Source organism: Jaculus jaculus, unplaced genomic scaffold, assembly GCF_020740685.1.
Source record: "Jaculus jaculus isolate mJacJac1 unplaced genomic scaffold, mJacJac1.mat.Y.cur u25, whole genome shotgun sequence".
NCBI lineage: Eukaryota > Metazoa > Chordata > Mammalia > Rodentia > Dipodidae > Jaculus > Jaculus jaculus.
Window position 1 is genome coordinate 4,024,762 of NW_025423515.1, and position 20,339 is coordinate 4,045,100.

The window sequence follows — 20,339 nt, forward strand, 5'->3', positions numbered from 1 at the left end:
TGAAAATCTGGGGTGGAAAAGTAAGTGTCTGTGTGTGTGTGTGTGTGTGTGTGTGTGTGTGTGTGTGTATGTGTGTGTGTGTATGTGTGTGTGTACACTGGGTCTGAAGGGGACCAAGTGGGAATGATGCAAACCTGGAGCTGGGAACTCAAACAGGTTCATAGTCCTGATCCATTAATGTTCATCAAAACCTAACCATTAACCCAACTTTCGTGGCTCATGTGTGTAATCCTAACACTCAGGAAGTGGATGAGGAATTCAAGGTCATTCTCAGTTATATATTGAGTTTGATGTCAGCTACGGCTACATGAGACCCTTTCTTAATCAAACCAAACAAAGAAACAAACGCAAACCCTTAGCCACTAGGAGCCATCAACAAGCTGGTCCTATATGCTGTGGGAAAACATACACCTCTGACCTTATGATGTAGTGAATCTTCCCAGGTCCACAGCGAGTGGGTGAGGAGCGGCATTACCAGGAAAGGGGCTGGATAAGAGTTGTTAGGTCACCTGCTGTCAGCACAGATCCCAGGAAACCTTGGACAAGCGCCTTCCTCTCTCTGGGCCTCAGTGTACCCAATAATACAAGGAAGATCTTGAGTATAAAGGCCCATGGTGGACATCAGAATCTTTTCTTCTTCCTCATTCTCCATGTGGTCATCTTCTTCTTGTGTTGAGCATAGAACCAAGTGCCTTGCACAAATAGTCAAGTACTCTACCATGCCCCAGCCCCTCACTGGGGTATTCTAAGCAGGCTGAGACACACCCTCAGTCCCTCATGGATAGACTCTAAGCAAGAACTCTACTGCTGAGCCATGTACATAGTGTCTCATTGGGGGAGTCTAAGTAGGTGCTCTACTACTGAGTCACTCTCATGCCCTCACTGGAGGATTCTAGCAAACACTCTAGTGAAGTAGGAATTGGACCAAGAGAGGTGAACTGAGAGGAAGAGAGGTGGGGGAGGGGAAGGCTTCAGTCTCCAGGAGGCTCATGGGTACTGAGAAGGAGAGGGAACAACAGGTCAGCATAGAAACAAGTATGCTGATGAGAGCTGGGCTGATGGGAGAGAACAAAGTCAGTTGTTAGCAGAATGGATGGCGGCAGGACTGGGAACAGGAATGACCGACCAGCTTAGCTTGGGATGTCTGAATGGCCATAGCTAGCTGTAGTGCATGCCCTTGGACTGGCCATGGAGGTCAAGTCCTGTGGCAGTGGCCTATCATAAGTGAACATGGGGGAATGTTTTAGCGGAGCACAGAAGCAGAGAGCCCAGCGGAAGCCTGCTTTGGACCCTAGAGGCTGGGTCAACACCTGATCTAGGCTCAAGTCATCCCTTCCAAGCATCACTGGGCTTTTGGTGACCCTGGGTGATGAGATGTTCCCTCCCCACCCCGGGGACAGGCTGGTGACCAAGGACAGTGATGTTTCTGCTCAGGCTTTGAGGATGGATCCACAGCCTGTCAGAGCTTCCATCTATATGGGTGTGAGAGAAGCAGGTGGAGCTTTGTGGAGGTGGATGTGTCTACTTCCTCTTATATAACATTATCAAAGGCTGTGAGGCAGACTTCTGAGCCTACAGAGGCACTTCCAAGAGCATCTCAATCTAGAATCACCCAGTCAGGGTATGAGGTTCCCACCTGCATCTTTGGAACCTAGGATACCCCTTGACAATGTCCTAGACCAACTTATCTTTCAGTATCATGGGGCAAGAGTGAGAAGGAAATCCATCCACAGGGCATCCATTTGGGGAAGAGAAGGTAATTCCCAGGGCCGTAGGACCTGACAAATGTGGCTGCTGGTCATAGCAGCCACAAAGAAGACTCTGGATAAAACAGAATCTGTGCAAAGTCCCCACCTTGGGGACCTGGAAATATTGACGTTCTCACAGTATCATAAAAAAATGGAAAATGTGCATAAGGTCTTAGTGGGACCTTGTATGACTGGCACTGAAGGATACCCTAAATGCATGGGGTGTGGCTAAACTCTGTGGTCCAATCTTTATCACTGAGCCTGCTTATGCCCCACAAATTCCCCCATAGTTCCAGTGACATCAGTCTCCTTCATTCAGGACCCAATGTAGGTCCTACTTCTGGAGGCTCTGGTAGCTGGAGGCAGGTATTCTCCTTGACTCCATGGGGACAGGTCCCACCCTGCTACATCTTCTGATGGGTACATCACTCAGTCATCTTCAGCCTCAGTTTCTATCTTGATTAAAAAAGATCCTAGTACTTATATTCCAAACATGTGAGGAGCCAAGATCTAAGGGGCTTCATCATGGGAAGGGTTTTCTATGATGCTTTGGCCTCACATGGAATCTTGTAGTCTGGGAAGTGCTGGGCAGGTGCCATTGAAAGTGGCAGGGCATTGAGAATAAAGCCTGGTGGTTCAGATCTGTCATCCCACATGCTCAGGAGGCTGAACATGAAGAGGACAAGTTCAAGGCCAATCTGGGATACATGGACCCAAGAGCAAGGGTATAGGTTAGTAATAAAGAAATGGGGTAACATCCTCCAGTGAGGGCTGGGGAGTTGAGCTGTAGAACATTTGCCTCGGGTGTCTGTGGCCATGCGTTCCATGGGACTCTCAGCAACCCCAGGTCCGACTAAGCTAGAGGGAGACTCTACCACAAAGTAACAAAAACAAACAAACAAATAAGTAAACAAAGAATCCCTTTCCAGCCGGGCATGGTGGTGCACAACTTTAATCCCAGCACTCGGAAGGCAGAGGTAGGAGGATCGTGGAGAGTTTGAGGCCAGCCTGAGACTACATAGTGAATTCCAGGTCAGCCTGAGCCAGAGTGAGACCCTACCTCGAAAACAAAAATTCCTTTCTAGCCCTGAGCAAAGTGCAAAGTATCATTCACCACCTGCCCTTCCAAGTAAAGACCTTCTAAGTCTTACAACCTATGTGTTCTCTATGCACCTCTGACTCTGACCTCCAAAATGAATGCATTCATTTGTCAGCCAGACTCATTTATAAGTGGCAGAGTTCCTGGAACCCATTGCATTTTTCTAACGGTGGTGATGCTACCTAGTAATATTTAAATTATTTGAGGTGACCCAATATGCCAAAGGAAGCCAATGGCTTCAGCACCCTCTGAGTGAGTCAGGTACATGACATTTGGAAGGATGGTAGACTAGAAATAAAACTTTGCTCTCTGATGCTATCTATCCATGTTTAGGCTTGGTTTTCCTACCTATAAAACAGATGTCAAGAATGCCTACATGGGCTGGAGAGATGGATTAGTGGTGAAAGCATTTGTCTTTAAAGCCTGAGGACCCAGGTTCAATTCCCCAGTACCCAAATAAGCCAAGGTGTCTCCATGTCTGGAGATTTTTTGCAGAGGCCTCAGTGCTCCTATTCGCTCTCTCTTTCTTTTAATAAATAAATAAATGTGTTTTTTTACAAAAAAAAAAAAAACAAAAACAAAAAGAATGCCACATCATGAGGCAGAAAAGGCCAGATAACCAAATGAATTGAAATAGGAGAAACTGATTTCTATAAAATATTCATTAGCACACAAAGAGACAGAAATGTGACCATATATCACATGCAAGTTAAACTCAGTAGTTTTCATCAGATCACTCTTTGTAACCCCCGCCCTTCCTCCCTTTGGGACTCTTGGTGATGTGTGAAGATAATTTTGGTCATCACATCCAGTGAGTAGAGAGGTTCCTAATACCAAGACCTTTGTGCTATCCTCTTCTCTGCCACAGGCTGGAGACCTATTTGCTCTTGGCCAATAGTTCATGGTAAACATGAATGCAGGGCAGGAGAGATTGCTCAGTAGTTAAGGTTCTTGCCTGCAAAGCCTAAGGACCCAGGTTCAATTCTCCAGTACCCACATATGCCATGTGCACAAAGTGGCACATGCATCTGGAGTTTTCTCTCTGTCTCTCTATGCTTGAAAGTAAATAAATAAATATTTTTTTAAAAAAATGATTGGATTAGGGCTGGAGAGATGGCTCAAGGGATACAGTGCTGACCATGGAAGTGTGAGGACATGAGTTGAGCTCCAGATCCCCTGTGTACATATGCCGGTAATACCAGCACTGGGGAAGAGGAGACAGGAGAATCCCCAGGGCAAGCTGGCTAACTAAACTAGCAGCATCAGTGAGCACTGCGTTCAAGTCAGGAACCTCGTGTTACAATCAACTAAGACATGCAAGGTCAATCTCTGCTCTCCACATGCACACATGTGTATTGGCACCTGCACACGTGTGCACACACATATGCTTGCCACACATACATGCACATACAACTTTCTAAAAATAAGTGGATTTTGTTCATATCATTGGAGACCTTGATACTGGTAAGTAACCTCTAATGCAGAGGTGGATTCTTGACAACACAGTGTGGTAGGGACCTCCACCGTCAATTGTGCTACAGTGGACACTCCTACTCTAAGAGTTCCATCATTTCCTGTGGACAACTTTTTCTAGCCTGTGATAACCAGCCAGGAGGAACTTTGCCTTACAAGGAACATCAGCCTGAAGGCATTTTGAGGTGTCCAGTAGGATGGCAGCTGTGCACATAAACATCCAGCAATGCAAATATTCAAAAATGCACACGAAGGAGAAATAATTATCCACCTCCAAATATCCGCAGTACGAACACTGAGAAACCTGGACCTATATATACAGTAGCTCCTCAATCATGATCCATGTTGTCACTTTCTGTGGTTGTAGAGATAGACAATCTCGGGCTGCAAATACCAGTATTTGTCTTGACAACTTCCAAGACACAGAAAGAATACATCCATGTGTTTCTGATTAGATTATATCCTTTGTAAGTTTGGTGTGCACATGTGGGGGTATGGATGCATGCATATGTATTCATGCATTGTGTTCATGTATGTGGTGGGGTGGAGTGAATGTTGACTGCCTTTACTTTCCATTTTTTTTCAGAGGTGGGGTTTCACTCTAGCTCAGGCTGACCTGAAATTCACTATGTAGTCTCAGGGTGGCCTCAAACTCATGGTGATCCTCCGACCTTTGCTTCCCAAGTGCTGGGATTAAAGGCATGTGCCACCATGCCTGGCTCCTTTTCTTTTTTTAATATTTAATTTAATTAATTTATTTTTTTGAGAGAGAGAGAATGGGTGCACCAGGGCTGCCAGCCACTGCAAACAAACTCCAGATGCCTTGTGCATCATGCTTCTTCTTTCCAGTCCACTTTCCCTGTTTCTTTGAGGCAGGGTCTCTCTCTGAAACTGGAGCTCACCAACTCAGCTAGAGGAGACATTGAAAGCCTGAGGGATCTGTCTTGTATGTCTCTCTTATGCTGGGATTAGTGGCACACACCAATGTGCCTGACTTCTATGTGGATACTGGGGATCCAAACTCAGGTCCTCATGGTCATGTGGCAAGCCTGTTATGTACTGAGCCATCTTCTTAACACTGAAGTGCACTCTTATAATTGTTCTATTACATGATTCTTTTTTTCAAAATTTTTTTTGAGGCAAGCCCAACAGACTGTCATTTTTATGCAAGAGTGAGAGAGAGGATTGGAACACCAGGGCCTCCAGCCAATTGAATTGAACTCTAGAAGCATGCAACTCTTAGTGCGCATGTGTGACTTTGCACACTTGCATCACTGTATGTATGGCTTAAGTGAGACCTGGAGAGCTGAACATGAGTCCTTAGGCTTGCAGGCAAGCACCTTAACTGCTAAACCATCTCTCCAGCCCAATGTCATGATTTTTCATTGCTAGTGATCCAGCTGTATGTATGTCATAAATCAAGTATTATAAGTCTTTGTAGTGGGGTGTGGTGGTACATGCCTTTAATCCCAGTACTCAGGAGGCAGAGGTAGGAGGATCACCATGAGTTCAAGGCCAGCCGAAGACTACATAATTCCAACCTATTAAGTAACCCCTTCCTTCCTTTCTCTTCCCTTTATATCTCTTTTCTAGCTTACTGGCTCTTTGCTAAGTTTTCTTCCTACTCACACAGAGGTCCAATCATCTCTAGCTAGGATCCACATATGAGAGAAGACACGTAACATTTGGCTTTCTGAGCCTGGGATACCTTACTTAGTATAATCCTTTCCAGATCCATCCATTTCCCTGCAAATTTCATAATTTCAGTTTTCTTTACCGCTGAATAGAACTCCATTCTGTAGATGTACCAGATCTTTATTATCCATTCATCTGTGGATGGACATTTAGGTTGATTCCATGTCCTAGCTATTGTGAATAAAGCAGCAATTCACATGGTTGTGCAAGTATCTCTCCGGTAGTGAGAAGATTCATTAGAATGCACGCCCAGGAATGCTAAAGCTGGATCATATGGTAAACCTATTGTTTAGCTGTCTCAAGAATTTCCACACTGGGCTGGAGAGATGGCTTAGTGGTTAAGCGCTTGCCTGTGAAGCCTAAGGACCCCGGTTCGAGGCTCGGTTCCCCAGGTCCCACGTTAGCCAGATGCACAAGGAGGCGCACGTGTCTGGAGTTCGTTTGCAGTGGCTGGAAGCCCTGGCGTGCCCATTCTCTCTCTCTCTCTCTCTCTCTCTCTCTGTCGCTCTCAAATAAATAAATAAAAATGAACAAAAATTAAAAAAAAAAAAGAATTTCCACACTGATTTCCACAATGGCTGTACCAGATTACATTCCCACCAACAGTGTAGAAGGAGTCCTCTTTTTCTGCATCCTCACCAGCATTTATAGTCATTTGATTTCATTATGGTAGCCAATCTGACAAGAGTGAGCTGGAATCTCAATGTAATTTTAATCTGCATTTCCCTGATGACTGGGGATATTGAACATTTTTAGATGTTTATATGCCATCTATATTTCTTATTTTGAGAACTCTCTATTTAGTTCCATAGCCCATTTTTAATTGGGTTGTTTGATTTCTTATTATTTAATTTTTTGAGTTCTTTGTACATCCTATATATTAATCCTATATCAGATGTATAGCTGGAAAAGATTTTTTTCCCATTTTGTCAGTTGCCTCTTTGCTTTATTCACAGTGTCCTTTGCTGTACAAAATCATTGTTATTTCATGAGGTCTTAGCAGTTAATCTGTGGTTTTAGTCTGAGCAATTGGGGTTGTATTCAAAAAGTCTTTGCCAAGACCAATATGTTGAAGGGTTTCCCCTACTTTTTTCTCTAGTAGTTTCAGGTCCAATATTAAGGTCTTTAATCCATTTAGACTTAATTCATTTCCATAGAGAAAAGTTGTTAATTTAAAAAATAATGAATTCTAGGTCAGCCTAGACTACAGTGAGACTCTACCTAATAACCAAAATAAATTAGTAATTATCATCATAATAATAACAATGATGATGTCTTTGTACCTAGGAAGAAACAGTATATTATAAGGTTACAGATATCCGCTTGGGGACTTGGAATATATGTCCCCTGCTTAAGCTGCGACTACTACAGTCCTCATGTTCATCGAAACAGTTTTGTGTTCTTAACCAAATAAGGCCTTAGTGTGTTTTGTTGTTAGTGGAATCTGGGCTTTTAAAAATTGCAACACAGGGGCTGGCAAGGTGGCTCATGGGTAAGAGTGCTTGCTGTGTAAGCGTGAGGACCTGAGCTCGGTTCCCAGCACCTATGAAAAAGGCAGGGCATGGGAACTCCGCAGTTAAAGACATTTGCTTGCAAAGCCTGATGGCCAAAGTTTGATTCCAAGGTACCCACATAAAACCAGATGCACAAAGTGACACTTGTATCAGGAGTTCATTTGTAGCTCAAGAGGCCATGACACACACATAGTCTATTTCACAGACAAATAAATAAAAACATTAAAAAAAGTAAAGTAGGTAATAATAGGTGCCTTGGCAGATATTATGCTGAGAGGTCAATGAAGGACAGACAAAACCTCCTTTTTTCCTGGGAATAATCAAAAGGCAAACATCACACTCAGCCCTTGACAGAATTTACCATACCACATGAGGGTTGGAAAGGTGTCTTAGTGGTTAAGGTACTTGCCTGCAAAGCCCAAGGACCCAAGTTCAATTTCCCAGGTTTTCCTAATAGACTGTATATTTATGTGTATATATATTTTATATACTATATATATATTGAAGATTCCTAAATGAAAAAGTAAAATAAAATAGTAGTACTGATTCCTTCTCAAAAAACATTCTTTAGAAAAGCAATGATAATTAGAACACCAGTCTTTCATGGGCTACAGCAGATGGCAAACACACCTTATTTACATTCATTTATTATTTCCAATTCAGAGGAGGTGATGTTAATATTGCAATACATAAGGTTAAGGAATTCACTTTCCATTTGCAGAAGCTATCACAGAAACTCAACTCTATGTGTTCATGTACGTAGAGATCTCACTCCTTTAGCCAGCTTAATATTCTTTTTTTTCTTTCTTTCTTTCTTTCTTTCTTTCTTTCTTTCTTTCTTTCTTTCTTTCTTTCTTTCCTTCCTTCCTTCCTTCCTTCCTTCCTTCCTTCCTTCCTCCCTCCTTCTCTCCCTCCTTCCCTCCCTCTCTCCCTTCCTCCTTTCTTTCTTTCTTTTTTGTTCTTTTCAAGGTAAGATTTTGCAGTACCCCAAGCTGACCTGGAATTCACTGTGTAGTCTCGGGGTGGCCTTGAACTCAGCAATTCTCCTACTCATGCCTCCCAAGTGCTGGGATTAAAGGCATGTGCCACCATGCTGGTCTTCAAACTACTATTTCAATCTTGAGAGAAAGAAATTACTTTCATCTTAATCAAAACAGAAGGTAATGCTTGCTTGCTTTCCCTAAAGAACACCTTATTTCAGTACAAGAACACATGAAAATTTACTAGATAAGTGTTCCTATTTCTTTTAATGTAAGACAATGAGTAAAAATAGAAACCATAAATTATCAACTGCAGCAGAGAAGTAGGAGAGATCCGGAGCATCCAGAGCCCACGTAGGGAGGCAGACGCGGCTCCAGCAGTGGCGGCAGCAGGTCCACAGGGCCACAGCTGCCAGGCTCGGCTTGAGCCACAGGAACTGCCACGTGAGGGGATTTTACACTCACACCAGAGCTCTTTGCAAACTCAAGAAACATGGAGAACCACAGCAAACACAGGAGCAGATCACAAGGTAGAGGATCATAGGAACCAGTGGGAGAAATACACCCACCATCCACAGCCTCCCCTCCCCCACCACCAGTGTAAACACCACCAAGCAACATAGACCAGGGGAAGGGAGATCACAGCACCCAGCACTGGAGACCTGAGCAGCGATCCAATGACCCAGCCACCGTACTTCAACCCACAGGCACCAAAGAGGAACCCAAACAGGAGCACAGCATAACTGAGACCTAAAACATCCCAAAAAGTACCTTGGATTACACCAGGTCAGTACTCGCCAAATAAGCCTGGTATATAGGCCTGAACCAGAAGTGCTAATTGCACCTTCCATATCAGGATAAATTATATGTTAAATCTGATGGGTGGTTGGATTTGCCATTCTAAATTAGCTATATTTTGGGCTTGGTATTTTTTGCTTCTTGATTTATAGTGGCTTTGCTTCCTCTTCTGTTATACATTAGGGAAGGGTCTCACTTGGTCACAAGCTGACTTGGAACCCTCAACAGACCAGAAATCTTAACCTTCTTGTTGCCAGGATTAAGGGTGTGGGTTGGGCACCACACACTCTAAGGGACAGTGATATTGTTAGATGATCTGGTTGTCATAATATCTACTCTTGCATAAATACTCTGCTATTTTTCATTGACAGCATACATTGCTGAGTTAAATTTTAGAATCTGGCTGTATTTTGTTCCATTCAGCCTACTTGAATAGTCTCATATCAGGCAAACCAAACATCTAAGGTTACTTTGTATATAATCTGAGAATCTTGAGAGCCACACCTAACACCTTAAGCTCCTACCCTGAAGATTTATGACATCAGATTGATTGGTACATTTAATAATACTGCAGCTAACTAGAAAATCAAAGCATTAAATTAACCCAAGAGGCAAAAATATATACATTATAACACAAGAAACACCCAAAATCAAGACAATATAAGTCCACCAAAAAGTATTAACACATCAGAAATGACCTCCAGTGAGAATGAGTTAGAGGAAATGCCTGAGAAATATTCCAAAAGAATGATTAAAAATATGCTCAAAGAAGTCAACGGGGAAATCAAACGAATGAAACAGGAAATCAAAGGAATCAAAGAAGACACAGTACACCAATTTAATGAAATAAAGAGGTCAATACTAGATATAAATAAGGAAATAGAAATAATAAAGAAAAACAGTCAAAATTACTAGCAATGAAGAACACAGTTAATGAAATAAAAAAAAATCTGTAGAAAATCTCACCAGTAGAATGGATGAAGGAAAGGACAGAATATCTAAGCTAGAAGACCAGGTGGCAGATCTAATGTAGTTCATCAAAGAGAAAGACAAACTAACAGGAAAGTATGAATGGGGATTTCAAGATATTCAAGACATTATGAAAAGATCAAATATAAGAATTCAGGGTATAGTATAAGGACAAGAATTTCACTCCAAAGGCATAATAGGCGTCTTCAACAAAATCATAGAAGAAAACTTCCCCCAAATTGAGAAAGGTGCCAATGCAGAGACACAAGTCCTTTAGAACACCAACCAGACAAAACCTGGAAGGAACCTCTCCTTACCATATTATAATTAAACTACCAGACATACAAACCAAAGAAAAAATATTGAAAGCAGTTAGAAAGAAATATCAAGTTACCTATAAAGGCAAGGCCATCAGGATCACAGCAGATTACTCGACACAAACTTTAAAAGCCAGAAGGGCTTGGAGGGGTGTATTCCAAGTTCTGAAAGATCTGTTCCAGGTTCAACCATTTTTCCTCAAATTTCTCTGTGTCATTTTTTCTTACTGCTGTATAGAATTCCATTGTGTAGATATACCACATCTTAGTTATCCATTCTTCTAGTGATGGACATCTGGATTGATTTTAGCTCTTAGCTATTACGAATTGAACTGCTACAAACATGGTTGAGCAAATCTCTCTGGTCTGTGGAAGATAACTACAGTCAACCAAGGTTACTTTATCCTGCAAAGCTACCCATTCAAATAGACAGAGAAATAAGAACATTCCACAACAAAAGCAGGCTAGAGGAATACTTGAAGACAAAGCCAGCTCTACAGAAAATACTTAATAGGATTCTCTATTCTGAAGAGAAAGAAAAGCACACATATAAGGAACCTGGAAAAAGCAAGTCATATTCAAATACTACTTAGCACAAGAAAGCAAAGGTAAAACAGGAAGAACTACAAAAAGTGGCAAAAATAAATACACAACTTTCAATAATTTCTCTTAATATCAATGACCTCAATGCCCCAACCAAAAGACATAGACTTGCACACTGGGTTAAAAAGCAGGATCCTTCACTTTGTTGCCCAAAGAAACTCAGATTTCTACAAATGATGGACACTATGTTAGGGAGAAAGGGTGGAAAATAGTGTTTCAAGCAAATGGGCCTAGAAAACAAGCAGGGGTTGCTATCCTAATATCTGACAAGGTAGACTTTAGTCCCATGTTAGTTAAGAAAGACAAGGAAGGTCACTTAATATTAATAAAAAGCACACTCCAACAGGAGGACATTACAATCCTAAACATATATGCACCTAACACAGGGAGTCCTAACTTCATCAAACAAATGCTATTAGAACTAAGGTTATAGAAAATACCAAACACACTGGTGCTGGGTAATTCCCCACTCTCATCGATTGACAGGTCATCACAGAAAAAAAAAAAAAATCGAGAGGCATCTGGATTAAATGAGGCTATAGAAGAAATGACTTAACAGATATATACAGGGCATTTCATCCAAATGCTGCAGAATATACATTCTTTTCAGCAGCACATGGAACATTATCTGAAATAGACCATATATTAGGACACAAAGCAAATCTTAACAAATGCAGGAAAATTGAATTAATCCCTTGTATTATATCTGACCACAATGTAATCAAATTAAAAATCAATAGCAAGAAAAGCTATAGAGCATACACAAAATCATGTAAACTAAACAATACACTACTAAATGATGAAAGGGGCAATAAAGAAATCAGGAAGGAAATCAAAAACTTCATAGAGTCAAATGATAATGAGAACACAGCATGCCAAAACCTTTGGGACACAATGAAGTTAGTCATAAGAGGTAAATCTATAGCTTTAAATGCCTATATTAAGAAATTAAAAAGGTCAAAAGTAAGCCGGGCGTGGTGGCGCACGCCTTTAATCCCAGCACTCGGGAGGCAGAGGTAGGAGGATCGCCGAGAGTTCAAGGCCACCCTGAGACTACATAGTGAATTCCAGGTCAGCCTGAACCAGAGTGAGGAAAAACCAAAAAAAAAAAAAAAAAAAAAGGTCAAAAGTAAACGACCTAATGTTTCACCTTAAAGCCTTGGAAAAAGAAGATGAAGGCAAACCAAAACCAAAAATCAGTAGATGGGAAGAAATAATAAAGATTAGGGTAGCAATTAACGAATTAGGAACCAAAAGAAATCCAAAGAATCCATGAAACAAAGAGTTGGTTCTTTGAAAGGATAAACAAGATTGATAGAAAATCTGACCAAAAGAAAGAGAGAAGAGACACAATAAAATTAGAGAGGAAAAAGGAACATCACAACAGATACCAGAGAATTTGAAAAAAATCATAGGGACATATAAAAACATATACTACACTAAATATGAAAATCTGAAAGAAATGGATGATTTGCTTGGTTTACATGACCTACCTAAATTAAATCAAGATGAGATTAATTACTTAAATAGACCTATAACATGTATGGAGATCCAAGCAGTTATCAAAAATCTCCCAACTAAAAAAAGTCCAGGCCCAGATGGATTCACTGGTGAATTTTACCAGACCTTCAGGGAAGAACTAATAACATTGCTTCTTAAGGTTTTCAATAAAATAGAAAAAGAAGGAATCCTACCAAACTCCTATGAAGTCAGCATCACCCTGATACCAAAACCAGGCTGAGATAGAACAAAAACAGAAAATTACCAACCAATCTCCATCATGAATATAGATGCAGAAATTCTCAACAAAATATTGGCAAACAGAATGCAAGACTATATCAGAAAGATCTTTCACCCTGTCCAAGTAGGCTTCATCCCAGAGATGCAGGGATGGTTCAACATATGCAAATTGATAAATGTAATACATTATATAAATGACCGAAGGACAAAAATCGCATGATCATCTCATTAGATGCAGACAAAGCATTTGAAAAATCCAACATCCCCTCATGATAAAAGTCCTACACAGACTGGGAATAGAAGGAACATATCTCAATATAATCAAGGCTATTTATGACAAGCCTACAGCCAACATATTACTAAATGGAGAAAAATTGGAAGATTTTCCACTAAAATTAGGAAGAAAACAAGGTGTCCTCTATCCCCACTTTTATTTAATATAGTACTGGAAGTCTTAGCCATAGCAATAAGGCAAGAGACACACATAAAAGGGACACAAATGGAAAGGAAGAGATCAAGTTCTCATTATTTGCAGATGACATGATTCTATACATACAGGATCCTAATGACTCTACCAGCAAACTGTTAGAGCTGATCAAAACCTACAGCCATGTAGCAGGATACAAAATAAATACACAGAAATCAGTAGCCTTCCTATATGCTAACAACCAACATACAGAGGATGAAATCAGAGAATCATTCCCATTCTCAATTGCATCAGAAAATAAAGTACCCTGGAATAACCTTACCAAGGAAGTGAAGGATCTCTACAATGAAAATTTAAAACTCTCAAGTGAGAAATTGCAGAAGACACTAGGAAATGGAAAAATAACCCTTGTTTCCTGATTGGAAGAACCAATATTGTGAAAATGGCAATCCTACCAAAGCAATCTACACATTTAATGCAATCCCCATTAAAATTCCAATGGCATTCTTCATGGAAATAGAAAAAACAGTCCAAAAATTCATTTGGAATCTCAAATATCTAAAATAATACTGAGCAACAAAAATAAGGCTGGTGGTATCACCATACCTAATTGTAACCTATACTACAGAGCCATAGTAACAAAAACAGTGTGGTACTGGCACAAAAGCACACATGTACATCAATGGAACAGAATAGAGGACCCAGATGTAAGTCAGTGTAGCTATAGCCACCTAACTTTCAATAAAAATGCCAAAATTACTCCTTGGAGAAAAGACAGCCTCTTCAGCAAATGTTGCTGGGGAAACTGGATATATATCTGTAGAAGGATGAAAATGGATTCTTCTCTCTCTCCATGCACAAGAATTAAGTCCAAATGGATTAAAGACCTTAGCATCAGACCTGGAACTCTGAAATTGCTAGAGGAAAAGTAGGGGAAATCTTCAACTTTGGTCTTGGCAAAGACTTTATGAATATAACCCCTATTGCTCAGGCAATAAAACCACAGATTAACTACTGGTACTTCATGAAATTATGAAGATTTTGGACAGCAAAGGAAGCTGTGAATAAAGGAAAGATGCAACCTATAGAATGGGAAAAAATCTTTGCCAATTATACTTCTGATAGAGGATTAATATCTAGGATATACAAAGAACTCAAAAAGTTAAATAATAAGAAATCAAACAAGCCAATTAAAAATGGACTATGGAACTAAATAGATAATTCTCAATGGAAGAAATACAGATGGCGTATAAGCATCTAAAAAAGTGTTCTACATCACTAGTCATCATCAGGGAAATGCAGATTAAAACCACATCGAGATTCCATCTCATTCCTGACAGATTGGCCACCATCATGAAAACAAATGACCATAAATGCTGGCAAGGATGTGGTAAAAGAGGAACCCTTCTACACTGTTGGTGGGAATCTGGTACAGCCATTGTGGAAATCAGTGTGGAGGTTCCTAAGACACCTAAAAAGTGATCTATATATAACCCAGCTATAGCCTTCCTAGGTATATATCCTAAGGATTCATCTCATTTCCTTAGAAGTACGTGCTCAACCATGTTTATTGTCACTCAATTCACAATAGCTGGGAAATGGAACCAGCCTAGATGTCCCTCAACTAAGGAGTGGATAATGAAGATGTGGCACATTTATACAATGGAGTACTACTCAGCAGTAAAAAAAATGAAGTTATGAAATTTGCAGGAAAATGGATAGATCTAGAAAGGATTATACTAAGTGAGGTAACCCAGGTCCAGAAAGCCAAGCATCACGTGTTCTCTCTCATCTGTGGATCCTAGCTACAGATGATTGGGCTTCTGTGTGAGAAGGAAAAAAATCAGTAGCAGAGGCCAGTAAGCTAGAAAAGAGATATAAAGGGAAGAGAAAGGAAGGGAGGAGGGTACTTAATAGGTTGGTATTGTATATATGTAAGTAGAAGAATCGATTGATGGGGGTGAAAAGGCCTAAGTGAAGTCAGGGGAAGAGACTGGATAAAGGAAAGGTGGAGGGAGGGCTAATCAAAATCTAAGAGGATATAATTAAATCATGGTGCTGGGTGTGGGTCTTTGAAGTTGAGGGCACCCTGCGAATACACAGTTAATTCTGGGTCATCCTTGACCAGAGTGAGACCCTACCTTGAAAAACAAAAACAAAAACAGAAAATAAATTATGGAAACCTACTCTTCTGGACAATGGAACACTTAGGAGCCATAGATTGTTGCTGGAAAATTTTCAGTGCCAGGGATGGAATAACTTCCAGTGAGTTGTTGGCCAGGGAGGTCCCCCATGCCCTCAAAAAATTATAGGCCATTGCCAAGGCCCTTTGTTTCCCACAGGATTGGATGGTAAGGCCCTATTGCTGAAGACCCAACATACTTGGGCTGCTAGGCCACTGAGAAATCCTGCTGGAATGGAGCTGATAACCAGTTCCAAGTAGACCAGCTGACAGAAAGCTGAAAGAAGCCATGCTGCATGCACTTCAATGGGAGAAAGAGAAAGCATCAGTGAAGATACTCAACATTGGACTCTGCAAGCCTTGTATTTGGCCAGCCAGGCCAAATGAGCCAATGGGTACAATAGTGGCATGTCTATCATGGTTGAAACCAACTGCCCTCTAATTGGACTGGAGGCCCGCTCCATGGGAGGGAATAAATCCCTGATACTGAAAACTTAAAACAGGGGTAGTCATGAGCCCTAGGGTATAACGTGTGCTGCTGTCTGGCTAAACGTATATACTATGCTTATCAAACAGCCCAGTAAATACTGCTCTTAATGGTCATACCCTTATATTAATGCTATTCTCACTTTGGGTAGAGAATATTCTCTTTTCAGATGGAAGTGACTTGGGATGACTCAGAAGGCATCATAGTGCTGAGAAGAAGTGACTTGAGTGCTCAGTACTGCAAAATCCTATCACACCTTCCAAGACTCAGGGATCTATTGTGGAAGAGGTATTGGAAATAACGTAAGAGCCAAAGGAAAGGTAGGACTCCTTACAATGTTCTTCCCCCAGACACAAAATGGTCTGGATATCCATGACCTCACAGTGCCTGACACTACCTTCACAAGACCATCATAATGGGAAGAAAAGATCATGACATCAAAATAAGGATAAGGAAGACTGATTGAGAGAGGGAGGAGATATGATGGAGAATGGATTTTCACAGGGGAAAGTTGGGAGAAGGAGGGTATTACAATAGAATATTTTTTATAATCATGGAAGTTGTTAATAGTAACAAAATTAAAAAAAAAAAAGAAACCGTCCATTAGCTGCCCATTTGGAGGGAGAGGTGAAAACTATCTCCCCACAGCTCAGACACAGTGATTCCCTCTATTTAATTAATTCTTGCTCACCATCTAACCCAGTGTTGTTCTTCAAATAGGAACAGAAACCCTGAGACATCCTTTGAACAAGATTAGCTAAGTCAATACCTCCAGAAGGTACAAACGTTGTGTCCTATCTCTGGATCTTTGTGGGACATAAACAAAAACTAGTAATAGTTGTCCAGCTTACCAGTGTTGAGTGGCTTTCAGACCAGGGCTGCTCCCTGGGGGACTGAGACACACACTGCACCTTTCCTTCCAGGACCTCAAATACCATGTTACATCACCACTTTGGTCGCTAGGTCAGCCAAAAGCTCCTGGTGTGTGAATAATCTTTTGGCAGGCCAGGTAGTTTTATCAGAAACTCATCACTGAGTCATGGAAGCAAGCAACCATCATGAAAAAGTTATTAGGTAGCGTGTGTTGTTCTCTGGCCTTCCCCTATGCCCTAAATGTTTCAGAAACTGATCAGAGATAAGCCAGACTTCCTGGACCAAGTAATCACATTTGAGGATCTTTGTGTACCAGCTGTAAATATTTCAGTGTAATCTATTTACTCCCTGACTCTGTATCCCAGAAAGTAAAACACACACATACAAAACACACACACACAGAGACATGCACAGACACACACACACAAGAGAGTAACTCACCGCATTTCCTTGTCACAAGGCATTTTGCATGTAACCCTGTACAGGAAGGAAAAAGGGCATGTGTGCACCCAAAAGTGAGGGTTATAACTGGGGTGAAAAAGTAGGTGGTTTCCTATATCTATCAGGAAGTAATGGGGATTCCATTTATACTGTAAATAGCAAGCGGGACGTTTAGAATGGTTGGTCCACAAGTACATGCACCTTAAGCCCTGACAGTGTTTTCCAAGCAATTTACACATCCCAGCCAGTCAAAACAGCCCCAAGGAATTCATTCTCTTTGTCAACAGGCAGGGTGAGGCAAAGGCCCAGGCAGCTAGTACAGGTTGTGCACACAAAGCCAGGAGGTGTCCTTGCAATACTCTTGAACTAGGCAAGGATCTCTCACCTTGAGGAAAATCAAAACCCATGAAAAATTAACATTCAGTGCCTCCTGTTCATTTATGAGTGGAGTTACTTCTGGTGTTTCTATCTGTTTTTGCTTTTGTTTTGTATTTCAAGATAGGGTCTTGCTCTCTAGCCCAGGCTGACCTGGAATTCACTATGGAGTCAGAGGGAGGCCTCCAACTCCCCATGATCCTCCTACCTTAACCTCCTGAGTGCTGGGATTAAAGGATCCACAGGGAAGTGCCTTAACTCTCAAGCCATCTCTCCAGCTCCACTGCCCACTTTCCCCTTTTAAGGGGGGAAAAAAAAAAGAACTGGCTGGGCATGGTGGTGCATGCCTTTAATTCCAGTACTTCCAGAGGTAGAAGGATCACCATGATTTTGAGACAACCCTGAGACTACACAGTCAATTCCAGGTCAGCCTAGACTACATTGAGACCCTACCTCGAAAAACCTGGGGGTGGGGAGATCTAGGATATACAAAGAATGCAAAAAATTAACTGGCTCAGCAGTTATTAGAGACACGTGCTTGTAAGACCTGCTGGCCTGGGCCCAATTCCCCCAGGCTCATGTAAAGTCAGACCACACAAAGTGGTGCACGTATCTGGAGTTCATGTGCAGTGGCAACAGGCCCCAGTGCACTTATTCATTCTCCCTCTCTCTCTGTCTCTGTCTCTGTCTCTGTCTCTCTCTGTCTCTCTCTCTCTCTCTCTCTCACACACACACACACACATACACACACACAAACAAAACCCACATGGACAGCAAGGAGCTCTGGCCCACCTGATATGGGTTGCATTTTTTCACCCATTTGTTTGACACTACCCTGAAATCCTCAATTAAGACATCTGCTATAGTTTAGATCATAAATATCCACAAAGGCCAATGTCTTAAAGGGCTGTCCCTAGAGTAATGCTTCCCGGTGGTGGAATTTTTAACAGGGAAAGTCTTAGTGAGTTCTGGAGAGTCTGTCTTTGGAGATGATTTTGAAATGTTGTCAATTCCTCTCTCTCTTTAAAAAAAATATTTTATTTATTTATTTATTTATATTATTTATGCAAAAGAGAGAGAGAATGTGTGCACCAGAGCTTCCAGCCACTGCAATCAAACTCCAGACACATGTACTACCTTGTGCATCTGGCTTACATGGGTGCTGGGGAATTGAACCTGGGTCCTTAAGTCTTTGCAGCAAAGCACCTTAACTACCAACTCATCTCTCTAGACCTCGTCCTCTCTTTTGCACCTGGGCTTGAGGTGAGCAGTATTGCTCCTCTGCATGTGCCTGACATAGTGTCTGTGGTAACACAAGCCCACACCAACAAGGACAATTGATTATGGATTGAAATTGTCAGAGCTTTAAGCCAAACTTATGCTTTCTTTTGAGAGGTTGCAAAGTTACCTCAGAAGGCTAGAGAGATAGCCTAGCAGTTAAGACACTTGCCTGAAGAGCCAAAGGATCCAGGTTTGATTCCCCAGGACCCACATAAGCCAGATGCACATGGTAACATATGCATCTGGAATTCATTTGCAGTGGCTAGAGGCTCTGGTGTGCCCATTCTCGCTCTATAAATATCTACCTCTTTCTCTCTCTCTCTCTCTTAAAAAATAAATAAATAAAATGAAAGGTTATCTCAGGTATTTGCTACTGTGATTGAAACTCCCAGTGCTCAAATCTCAACCACTTTTCTGTCTTTGGGCTCTCTTTGGCTATTAGAAGCAAGATTGGGGCTGGAGAGATGGCTTAGTGGTTAAGCGCTTGCCTGTGATGCCTAAGGACCCCGGTTCGAGGCTCCATTCCCCAGGTCCCACATTAGCCAGATGCACAAGGGGGCGCATGCGTTTGGAGTTCGTTTACAGTGGCTGGAAGCCCTGGCGCACCCATTCTCTCTCTCTCTATCTGCTTCTTTCTCTCTCTGCCACTTTCAAATAAATAAATAAAAATAAACCAAAAAAAAATTTAAAAAAAGCAAGATTGTGGAGTAGGACAGAAGGAAAAGACCTAGAGAATCCTTTTCCAGATTTCTTTTCTTTTTTCTTTTTCAAGTTGGGTCTCAATTTTCTAAAATATTATTTAGTTATTTGTTTATTGGAGAGAAAGGGAGGGGTGAGAAAGAGAGACAGAGAGAGAGAAAGAGACAGAGAGAGAGAGAGAATAGGCACATCAGGGCTCCAGCCACTGCAAACCAACACCAGATGCATGTTCCCCCTTGTGCATCTGGCTTATGTGGGTCCTTTGGCTTTGCAGGCAAACGCTTAAACTGCTAAGCCATCTCTCCAGCCCTGGGTCTCAATATTTTAAAAAAAATATTTATTATTTATTTGGGAGAGAGAGAGGGAGGGAGAGAGAGATAGAATGGGCACACCAGGACCTCTAGCCAATGCAAACAAGCTCCAGATGCATGTGCCAACTTGTGCATCTGGCTTCTGTGCGTACTGGGAAATCAAGCCTGGGTCTTAACTGCTAAGCCATCTCTTCAGCCCTAATTATATCATAAACTATGTGTGTGTGTGTATGCTAGGGATCATACTGAAGGCCTTGCACATGCAAGGCAGGCACTTTACCACTGCTCTGAATGTCCAGTCCTCAAAATGGGTTTTACTGATCATCA